A 10,412-nucleotide genomic window follows, 5' to 3' on the forward strand; every position below is an offset into this window, starting at 1 on the left:
CGATCTACATAATATTTTCAATTCCCGAATACATTCGTGAATGGCAATAAATTAGTTAATATTGCTTAGCATCACAACTGTATTTTTAAGTCTTAGTTGGGTGAGGAAAAGAGCCCCAAAGGGTGTCTTGTCACTTTTCTTCAGTGTATGCACCATGTGACATATGCGTCCCTACATTTTCAGTCACGCATCATCTGACAAAAAAAAACATGGCAAAGGCGGCCCCAGAGGAATTAAGAGAGAAATGTGTCATTTTTTGCAAACAGGAGAGAGCTTGGGTGAAGAAATGGGGAAAGTGTTTGTTTTGCCTCACGATCTCGTTATTTCCATTATATCAAAAACATCTATCAAATTTTCCAAGTCAGCTGATGTAAAGAGAGAGCCGTGGACACACTGCCGTATGCTAAAATGCTAACTTCTATGATGCTAACTGCTAAATTGCTAACTGATAAAATGTTAACTGCTGTTCCAACACTTCAATTGGTACACTGGAAAAGATTTACAGATGTAGCGCGACAGTTGTATGAATAGTCGTATATGTGTCAAATATAAAGGACAACCGACACATCCGGACAAGTTGCGTCCATAATTTGTAAAATCACTTCAAATGACTTCTACTTACAGCATTTTACAAGATTCTACCGCATATAGCTATATTTTACATTTTAAGACTCGCGCTGAATATTCAGGAAGTCTTGTTGTCGAGTTGATGACGATGCCTGACGTGATGTCACATTCTGAACGCCCCTGACCGACAACGTGACACCCATTGCATTTTGGCCACTTTTTTTTGTCTGAAAACACTGCGGTGATGGCGAAATTCGAAGGAAAACTACATAAATAATGAGATGGTGAATCGTGTGTCGCACCAAGACTACCAATTGCGGGAAAACACAATAAGAAGGTGCTCAGTTGACACAAATTCCCAGCAGACAAATCAGCCATTTCCGACAGAGCTTTTGCATTTTCTGGGACTTCTTTAATCGATTGCAAACATTTATGCTTTCCTCTTCAGAACTATTTCAATCATATTCATAACTGGATGAGTAACAAGAAAGCATCTTCTTTGAATCTGAACTCTCTTAAGCCATTGTTTTGATTCTCGAGCAGGGCAGTTTGTGACGGTGTATCCAGGCGTGACGTCACGAACAAGGGGGTGGGACTTTCTGAATCTCACCATTTCTGAGCTCATTTTGTGGCAGTTTTGGGACACTTTAAGTTTTTTATTGGTGTTTTGCATTCGACAAAAAATATCAGCCTGTGAGTTTTGGGTATTTTAGATGCTAGAAAACGTTTTTCTGATGTCAGTTAGGAAAAAATAAAAATGGTGTCGCTTGTCCTTTAACAAGCTTCGTGTTGCCGTGAGTTACGCAAGTAATCGGCATTTCCGTCATGTTACAAATGTCTCAAAATCACGCGTGTGAACGTATTCGACCGGGATGAAGCAAATATTCTGAGAAATGGAAAGAAAAAAACCTTTCAGCTATTTGTTCATGTTTGACTGTACAATTGACATTTCTCCCCCTCTCTCTCTATCTCTCTCTCTCTCACACACACACACACACACACACACACACACACACACACACACACACACACACACACACACACACACACACACACACACACACACACAAACACACACACACACACACATACACACTCACACACAGCAGGAAATCAATATATTTCACACCGAAAAGGATCCGACGGCAATCCTTTCGTTCTACTTCTTGGCCCCCTGCTGTCGAAACTTTTACAGACAAGACGATGACAGCAACTGCTGATTTTGGCTCTGAGTGAAAAAGTAATCACGGTGGGAGGGAGTTGGGGGGGAAGTGCAGGAACAGTGTGGGAATATGCTTGGAATGTCAGTGAACTCATAATGGAGTCAACCTGCCAAAACCAATTTGAGTGGCAATCGATATTGTAGCGAAATGTGGCTACAATAATATCACAACACATGAAACCCTCCCCGACTTATAATTGTTTTTTTTAACCTCTATAGAAGACGGCGATTAAAAATGGCCCACATTTTTTTTTTGGGGGGGGGGGGGGGGGGGGGCCCATTCACCCATTCACTGCCATTCCCAAATGTATTCGGGAATTGAAAATATGACGTGGAGCGCCATTACCCGAATTTGTTCAGGTTTTGTTTTTTCTTGTGGGGTGGTGCCGTTAAAGTGCTGGTTAGACCTCTGGCAATGGTTTTTCCCTTCCACGAGGGAGCAACGTTTTCTTTTTGTACAGGTGCCTCTATTTCAAGTTCAGATAACTCCAGACCCATATAACTTAGGAATTAACACTTTTGTACCAATGAAACAAAAGAGTGTAATGTTTCTACCACTAAATTGAATGTTTATGCACTCCTAAAACTCAATATTCTGTGGGTCATGCAATTTGAGTGAAAATGACAAAAACTCGGGCACTGGAGTGGACACATTTTTGCACATCGTCAGACAGTGAATGAGTTAATTAGGGGGAATAAGAACTTGGAGACTGTCGGTTGTGATTAGAAACCAGAAAACATAAGTCGCAAATCAGTTGTAAATGTGATAACATTTATGGAAAACTTGGGGGGAAAAAACGATGTTCGAGGACAGAGCCCTGGGGAACTCCCATGGTAAGTAGAGAAGGACTGGATTCAAATGTTTGGAGTTGAACTCTGTAAAAGCGATCTGAGACACAAGAGTCAAGCTTATGAAGGTGTGTTTGCGAGAAAATTGAAAGAACGACAACAAACTTGTACACATATTATGGCGCCAATGCATTGTTCTAAAGAACGTAATGAAACAACTGCTTCATGTAACAAAGAGGGTACAGCAAGTGTTTAAGAATGAATGATTCTCTGTGTCCTTGTGTTGTCATATTATTTGTTATTTATTTTATTTTTTGTTCATTTTACAAGATGGCGCTCCGAGAGTGGCTACCATTCCAGCAGGTCCTGTATTTTGCTTTTCCACGTCTTTCTTTCCTTTCCTCTTCCTTTCATAAGCATGCTGCTGTGAAATGCAAATTTCTCCGCTCCGAGAATAGTAAAGGTAAATCCAATCCAATACAACAGCCTTCTGTACATCGAGAAAAATTGTGAAATTCAGTGTTATTCTAAAATTTGGACTTGGTACAGTGATACCTTGGCTTACGAACTTAATTGGTTCCCAGACAGTGTGTATAAGGCGGAAAGTGTGGATCCAAAAATTAATTTCTCATAGGAAACCATTAAAATGAGAATAATCCGTTCCCAGGTCCCCATAAATGATAATTTTCGACATTCTAATTTTCTAAGCCTTAATACTACACAAAATATACCTTATTTTATGTATAATAAATGTGCTATGGTATTATAATTAAAGAAATAAACTACACTGTATAATAAAGTGGTTTTATTTACCTTTGTGATGGTCGTTGATGGCTTGATGCAATGGAGTGGCCGGTTTCATCAGCATTAAACACTTAATGAAGAACATGGGCTTCTTTCACCATCTTGAGGAATGATCCCTTGTAGGTGCTTTCTATGTGATAATTGTATCTTGTTCCTCATCAATTGTGTTCTGTTTAGCTGGGTTGATAGCTTTTTGCATCAAATGTACAGATGGCTTGTGCGGGTTATTTGTGGAGCCTGATTGATGGGGTATTTTAACCTTCCAGTCTACACTCTGCTTTTGAACTATCAAAGTAGAAACCAGTCCAAATTTCACTGTTTTCTATCCATTGTCTCACCATTTCACTTTTTTTTGTTTTTTTTGTTGTGTGTGTGTGTGTGTGTGTGTGTGTGTGTGTGTGTGTGTGTGTGTGTGTGTGTGTGTGTGTGTGTGTGTGTTTGTTTTCTCACTCTGTCGTCTGCCTGTCTCTTTAATGTTTAACACCCCTCCCTCACTCCTACGTTCTTGACCAATCACATGGCTTTAACTGAAGATGCCATTTTGTTCTTTGGAGAACAGCCTCACTCTCTCTCTGTCTGTAACCCCCACCCCCCCACTGCTGCGTTCTTGACCAATCACGTGGCTTTAACCGACGACTGGGGGCAGGGAATAGAGGACCAAAACAGTCGGTTGCCATTTTCTTGTTAGAAGAACGGGCTCGTTCGCAAATAACACATCACTCATTGTGGCAGCTCCATGTGTATCCCGAAAAATAGTTTGTATGCCAAGATAAAATTGTTATAAATGTAATGTTCATAAACCAAAAACTTTGTAAGCCGAGGTATCACTGTATTTAGTTTATCGTCGATTGATGTAACCAAGATGTATCGTGTATAGCAATGTTTTTGTCGAACGCCTACTCCAGTGAACGTTTCAAAGCAACTTCTGTAAAGGCTCCGAGCGATGTGAAAGAGGAAAGTTTTACAAATGCGTCGGCATCCAAGATTCCTTCTTTTCTCCTTTCACACATTTGCACACAAAAGCGCAGATGGAAAAAGTGTCTGCTCCTACCACGCAACAAAAGGACAAACTCTTTAAGAGAGTTACGTCACCACAATGTGATCCAACCGAGTCCTTGGCGCAATCATGAGTGATGGAGTGAAGAGGGAAAGTTTTGCTTTTGTTGTTGTTTTTTTCTAAAACTTAACGGAACATGCTTTGAAGAGTTTAAAAAAAAAGTAGTGAATGCCAATTTTGTCTGAAACACTTGAGTCAAGAATGCGGCTGACGCAAAGTCGACAACCTTGCATGAAGTTCGTTTCAATGGCGTTTGATATTGTCGGAGATATTCTCTGGACAAAGGCTCTAACACAGGAAAATTGTCTTTTACTGCTGGCAGGGGAGATGGAAATGCCAGCTGACTTTTTTGTCCTCTATTCAATGCCCCCAATCTTTGGTTGAAGCCGCACGTGATTGGTCAAGAACCGTGGTAGAGGACGGAGGGGACACACGCAGCAGGACACATGCAGCAGTGGGGGGGGAGGGTTACAGAAACACAGAGCCGCACATGAAAAAAGATAGGCAGATGACAGATAAAGAGTAAGAAAATGGAGAGAAAACACAGTGAAATTTGGACTTGTTTCATATATTGATAGTTCAAAGGCAGAGTGTAAACTGCAAGGTTAAAATATGCTATCAATCAGGCTCCACAAATAACCCACACAAGCCATCTGTGCAATTTGAAGAGAAAGGACAAGCAAGGAAACCAGATATTAATGAAGTTTGTTGCTGTTGCAATATCACAACTTCGAAGATGTACAACCCAGAGCTCCTTGACACACTTCATGCAAAAAACTATCCATTTCATCAAGCCATCAACAACCATCACAAAGGTAAATAAAACAACTTTATTATACAGTACAGTTTATGTCTTTAATGACAATACAATAGCACATTTATAATACAAAAAACAAGGTATATTTTCTGTAGTTTTAAGGCTTATTTCGTAGAAAATTATGTTTTATGGGGACCTGGGAATGGATTATTCTCATTTTAATGGTTTCCTATGGGAAATTAATGTTTGGAATACACACTTTTCGCCTTACACACACTTTCTGGGCACCAATTAAGTTTGTAAGCCAAGGTATCACTGTATTTTCGATTTCAATACCACGCCCCTGGACGTCCTAAGCACCAACAACAATAAAACAACAGAACATAGACACTTTAATTGCTTGTCCGTTCCATGAACAGATTTGGAACCTTGCTAATGAGCTCTTCCTGTGAAGGAGTTTACCAAGTACTAAATCAGTCCAAGGCCAGATCTCTTACATAAAGATGACAGTTTAACAGGCTGTTTCTGTTAAACCTCAGATTGACCCCAGATTTTCTGTGCTTCCATTGTGAGCCTTGTGTTCGGTGGCTAACTAAGCTTGAAACTTTTATATATGATAACTTCTAGTCTGTCTATTCTGTATCAGATGTCCAAAATGTTTTTAAACACTTTTGTGATATTATAGTCGACGGTCAAGTCGGCCATCGTTACTAGCTACCGGTAAACTAACGTTCTGTGAGATCTCACGTTCAATTCGGTGGATCAGTCTTGTGTTGGCTCATTTTCAGAAGCAGCTAACATTACGCGCATGCTAACTTAACATGTCATTCACATCCATACGCAAACTTGAATGTACCTTTTTAGTCGGCGATGATCATTTTAAGAGAGTTCCTTGAATATGATTGGTCGGCAAAGATAGTCGGTGGAGATTTACTATTACTATTCGGTGAAGGCAGCTCATGGACAGGCGATAAGCTTTTAAGACGTTCGCTTATATCTCGCCGATAAAGACAATTCATTTGGGTGGGTTTCATTAAGTGGGCCCGTGCTTGTGAATTTTGTCCTTCCTCTGGGTCATTGTGTTCACAAGACAAAGAAATGGTCGGAACCGTTCTCATTATCTTCTCTGAGGATATTTTGCCTCTTATCCAAGCAGTCTTCACTGGGCTCAAAGATGATAGAGTCAAAAGGAATTTTGAGATTCATCAATACCTCATCACGATCAACAATTCCACCGAGTTTTGTGTTAAAAAAAATATTTCAAAAAAATCTGCATGGTTCAGATTTTTGGATTTTGAGAGTTGATGCGGTATGGAAAAATCTTGTTTGGCATCGCCATGATACATTTGTGAATGATGTAGTGTATCAGTACAAACGATTAAGCAATATTCTAAATTTGTCCTGACCACATCATCCATTTTGAACATCCTAATATTGGCATGCTGGGCCCTATCCCAGTCGTCTTCAGGCAGTAGGCTGGGGACACACTGAACTAGTTGCTAGCCAATCGCAGGGCACACATAGACGAAAGACCATTTGCACTAACAATAACACGTAGCAACAAGTCAAAGTGTTCCATTAACCTACGATAAATGTTTTTGGAATGTGGGAGGAAACCCGGAGTACCCAGAGAAAACCCACACTGGCCCAAGGAGCACATGCAAAGTCCACGAATCGAACACTGAAAGAAATGACTGTCAGCTCAGAGCGCCGATGCGTATGTGGAACAGTCGCGGTTTGGTATTGAAGCGGATTTACGTGGGACAGATGTGAGATTATGTCTTTTCGTCAATCTGAGCTATACAGCTTCGTGATTGCTTTCAATATTTAGTTTGTAGCAGATGTGTACATATTACCATGTCCTCCCTGATCCACTGGTGAAAAATACGCTTTGATCCTCTCCTCTTTCATCTAGAACTGCTTCATACAACAAAGAGGGTGCAGAAAGTGCTTAACATTGAATGACTGTCTGTACGTCTGTATAAGCTCTCAGTCGTACAGGAGTGGTCCATCGATGAAAAGGTTTCTTCAGTCGTCATCTGTACTTCTTTGAAGGTGTCGGACGTTTCGCTTCTTATCCAAGAAACTTCGTCAGCAAACTAAAGTCTTACTGGTAGTTTAGGCCCTATATATATATATATCCTTACTGTCCAGACATGGCGGTGCCGGACTCTGCTATGATAGGTCCCTGCTCTCAGGTTGCGCGGAGCAGAGGACTACTCCCTGCAGCTCCACTGATTGTTCCTATTGTTCTGACTAACGAATGGCCTGATTGCCCCACTTCCACCGGTATCACCTCATCGGTATTACTAATCCTATGTTGCCTAAACAGGCTATTGTATGAACGATCCAAATTGAACCTCACCCCACCATATCGGTTTAATGAAGGATTTCGTTGTTTTATGAAAATGGCTTCTTCTGTTGATAGTCTTTTTTTGAAAATGTGTTGAGTCTCCCCAATGTACTGCTCTTTACAATTTTCATTCTTACAATGTATTGAATAAACAACATTACTTTGTTTTTCATTTGGCAGTCTATCTTTTGGATGCACTAATTTTTGCCTTAAAGTGTTTATCGGTTTGGAATAAGTAGGAATTTTGTGTTGCCAAAGGACTCTGTAGTTTTTAAGAAACTCCTGCAATGTAAGGTATTGCTACTCCTCTCCTTTTTGTATCTTCAGAATTTTTGGTTTCATTCCCTATTCTTTCTTTCAGACATTTGTTAACTGACCACTGAGGGTACCCACAGTTGGTGAGTGCTCTCCTGATATGTTTTGACTCCTTTTCTCTACCTTCAACGCTTGTTGATATTATTTTAGCCCGATGCTGGAGGGTTCTGATAACTCCTAGTTTGTGTTGTAGAGGGTGGTTAGAATGTAAAAGTAAGTATTGGTCAGTGTGCGTAGCCTTCCTAAAGACTTCTGTATTTAGCGCTCTGTCTTCTTTTATAATTACTTTACAATCCAAAAAGGCTAGTTGGTTGTCTTTAATGTCTGTGTCTTTTGTGTTGTGTCACGTTATTTGTTATTTTGTTGTTTGACTTCAAGATGGCGCCACAAGAGTGGCTGCCGTTACAGCAGCTCCTGTATTTTGTTTTTCTACTTCTTCCTTTCCTCTTTGTTTCATAACTTTGCTGCTGTGAAATGTACATTTCTCCACTGCGGGACTAATATTGGCTAATCCAATCCAATCCATCCAACTCTGTACTGCGAAGCCGATGTGCTAACCAGCTAGCACCGGGGCGCCCAGTTCGTAAAATAGAAGTGCCAAATATGGTAAGAATGAAGGGGGAATACATTTTACTCGTAACGTGACAATTTCACATTGTCCCATTGATTATTTTCACGAGGAATGGCTGCCATGAGCGTTGCTTATTTTAGCTCGCTTTGGCTCTTCTGCGGGATTTGCTCAGCGGCTCGACGAGACCTGGCGGCCTTGACACCATCGTCTCACCTCATTAACATTTCAGGTGACGAGTCTGTCGCAGCCTTAATTAACAATTCCTGAGAGCGGCTCAAAGCGAGATTAACATTTTACAGCCAATAAATCATCTTTACTAATCTGCGACGCGTGCATACGCGCCCAGGCGGCAGGTGATCTTAAAAGGGTTTACATTATGACGAAGGGGGCGGGGGGTGGGAGGTGGGGACGGAGGCTCACGTCAAACGTTGAAAGCGGCAACTTAAGTCGTTTAGCGGGTGACGGCGAAGTCTATTGTCAAATCAGGAAAAAAGTTGACAGGACAACCGTTTCACTTTGTGACTGTATGGTCGTGAATGAAGTGTGCTACACTGCGCTGTTTTTGTATGCGACGACACCCACCGGGCTTCCCCCAACCCGCTCCAGACAGAGGATGCTACCCTGTGCCTCGGGATTTATTGCATTTTATACTTGAGCCCACCTTAATAAATAAACACCTGCACAGACCTGCACACGGGTTCACCCTATCTCGCCCCCTCAACCTCACTGCGACACTTTGATGGCTGACATTTTTTTTGGGCCATTGGGGGGGTGGGGGGGTGCTCACCTGCAGCATTGACTTTGAACATGAACACTGAAGGTGACTTTTTTTTCCAGCAAGCAGGTAGAATTTTAAGTCGCCTGCCCGAAAAAGGATTGGAGCTTGTCATTCCAAAGCAGCACCTTGAACACAAAAAATTGCTTGTCAAAATGATGGGAACTTCCAGCTAACCTCTCTAAAACTGAAAATCACGGTTGTGCTTTCAAAATGAAGGCTTGTTTTTGTTGTTTTGGTGGTAATGAAGATGATGGCGGCACGCAGGCACATTTTTGGGCCTACGTCATTAATGAAACTTATTTGAGGGCAATTCGAGGCACTATTATGTGCGTCCTTTATTGTAGCACTGCTGCCCCCTTTTGGACACACGGGGAACAACACCTTCTTTCAATGTTCAGAATCCAGATCGAGCTGATTAAAAGTGTCTTAATTACTTGTGTGTTTGGTTCGAAAGTAATGTAAAGGGCGAAAGAAAAACTTTCAGAAACAACTTGAAGCAACGTGGGTTTTATTTGACCTTTGTTCATCGTTAAAGCCTCACATGCCATATTCGCTTACGTAACACCCTCCCGGCGGCGGTTCACCCAAAGGCAATTGCTTGAAACGTTTTATTTTAGAAAGGCTATCTATGGATCGTGGAGGGGGGGGGGGGCAGTTTTCTTGGAGTTAGGAAGTACATTTTCACAAAAAGCAGCGTGTCACTTCCTGAAACATTGTAATGCTTTTTTTTTTAAACAATGAGCCAGATTTGTTGTGTATAATTGCGATCAGATGTTGACATATCTTTACGGGAAAGCTCAAGCAACCCATGCAGTTCAGAGCCAAGAAAGACAATAGCAGATTTAGGTTAAAAATGGGGACGTCTATTTCAGTGACGTGGGTGAGGTTCATGGCTGGTGAGGCACTGACTTCATCACAGTCAGATTTACAAACATAGAGTAGCTTATTCACCATTTGATTGGCAACAGTGAACGTGTTTTGTTTAAAATGTTATGTCAGCATTCTTTATATAAACTGTAGCATAGAAAAAAATAATTAAAAAAACGTTATTATCGTGTTACCTTTGCTTATAAATGAAGTCCAAGTCTCTCTGTCTCACCGCCAGTGAAGAAAGTCGTCCTTGATTAGTTCTGTTCCGACTGTATGTTTTCAGTCTTTTGTGCTGAGAATGACCGCTCCACTGATGCTGTAGTAGCTGG

Source organism: Hippocampus bargibanti, linkage group LG11 (assembly GCF_051943395.1).
Source record: "Hippocampus bargibanti isolate YZ-2025 linkage group LG11, ASM5194339v1, whole genome shotgun sequence".
NCBI lineage: Eukaryota > Metazoa > Chordata > Actinopteri > Syngnathiformes > Syngnathidae > Hippocampus > Hippocampus bargibanti.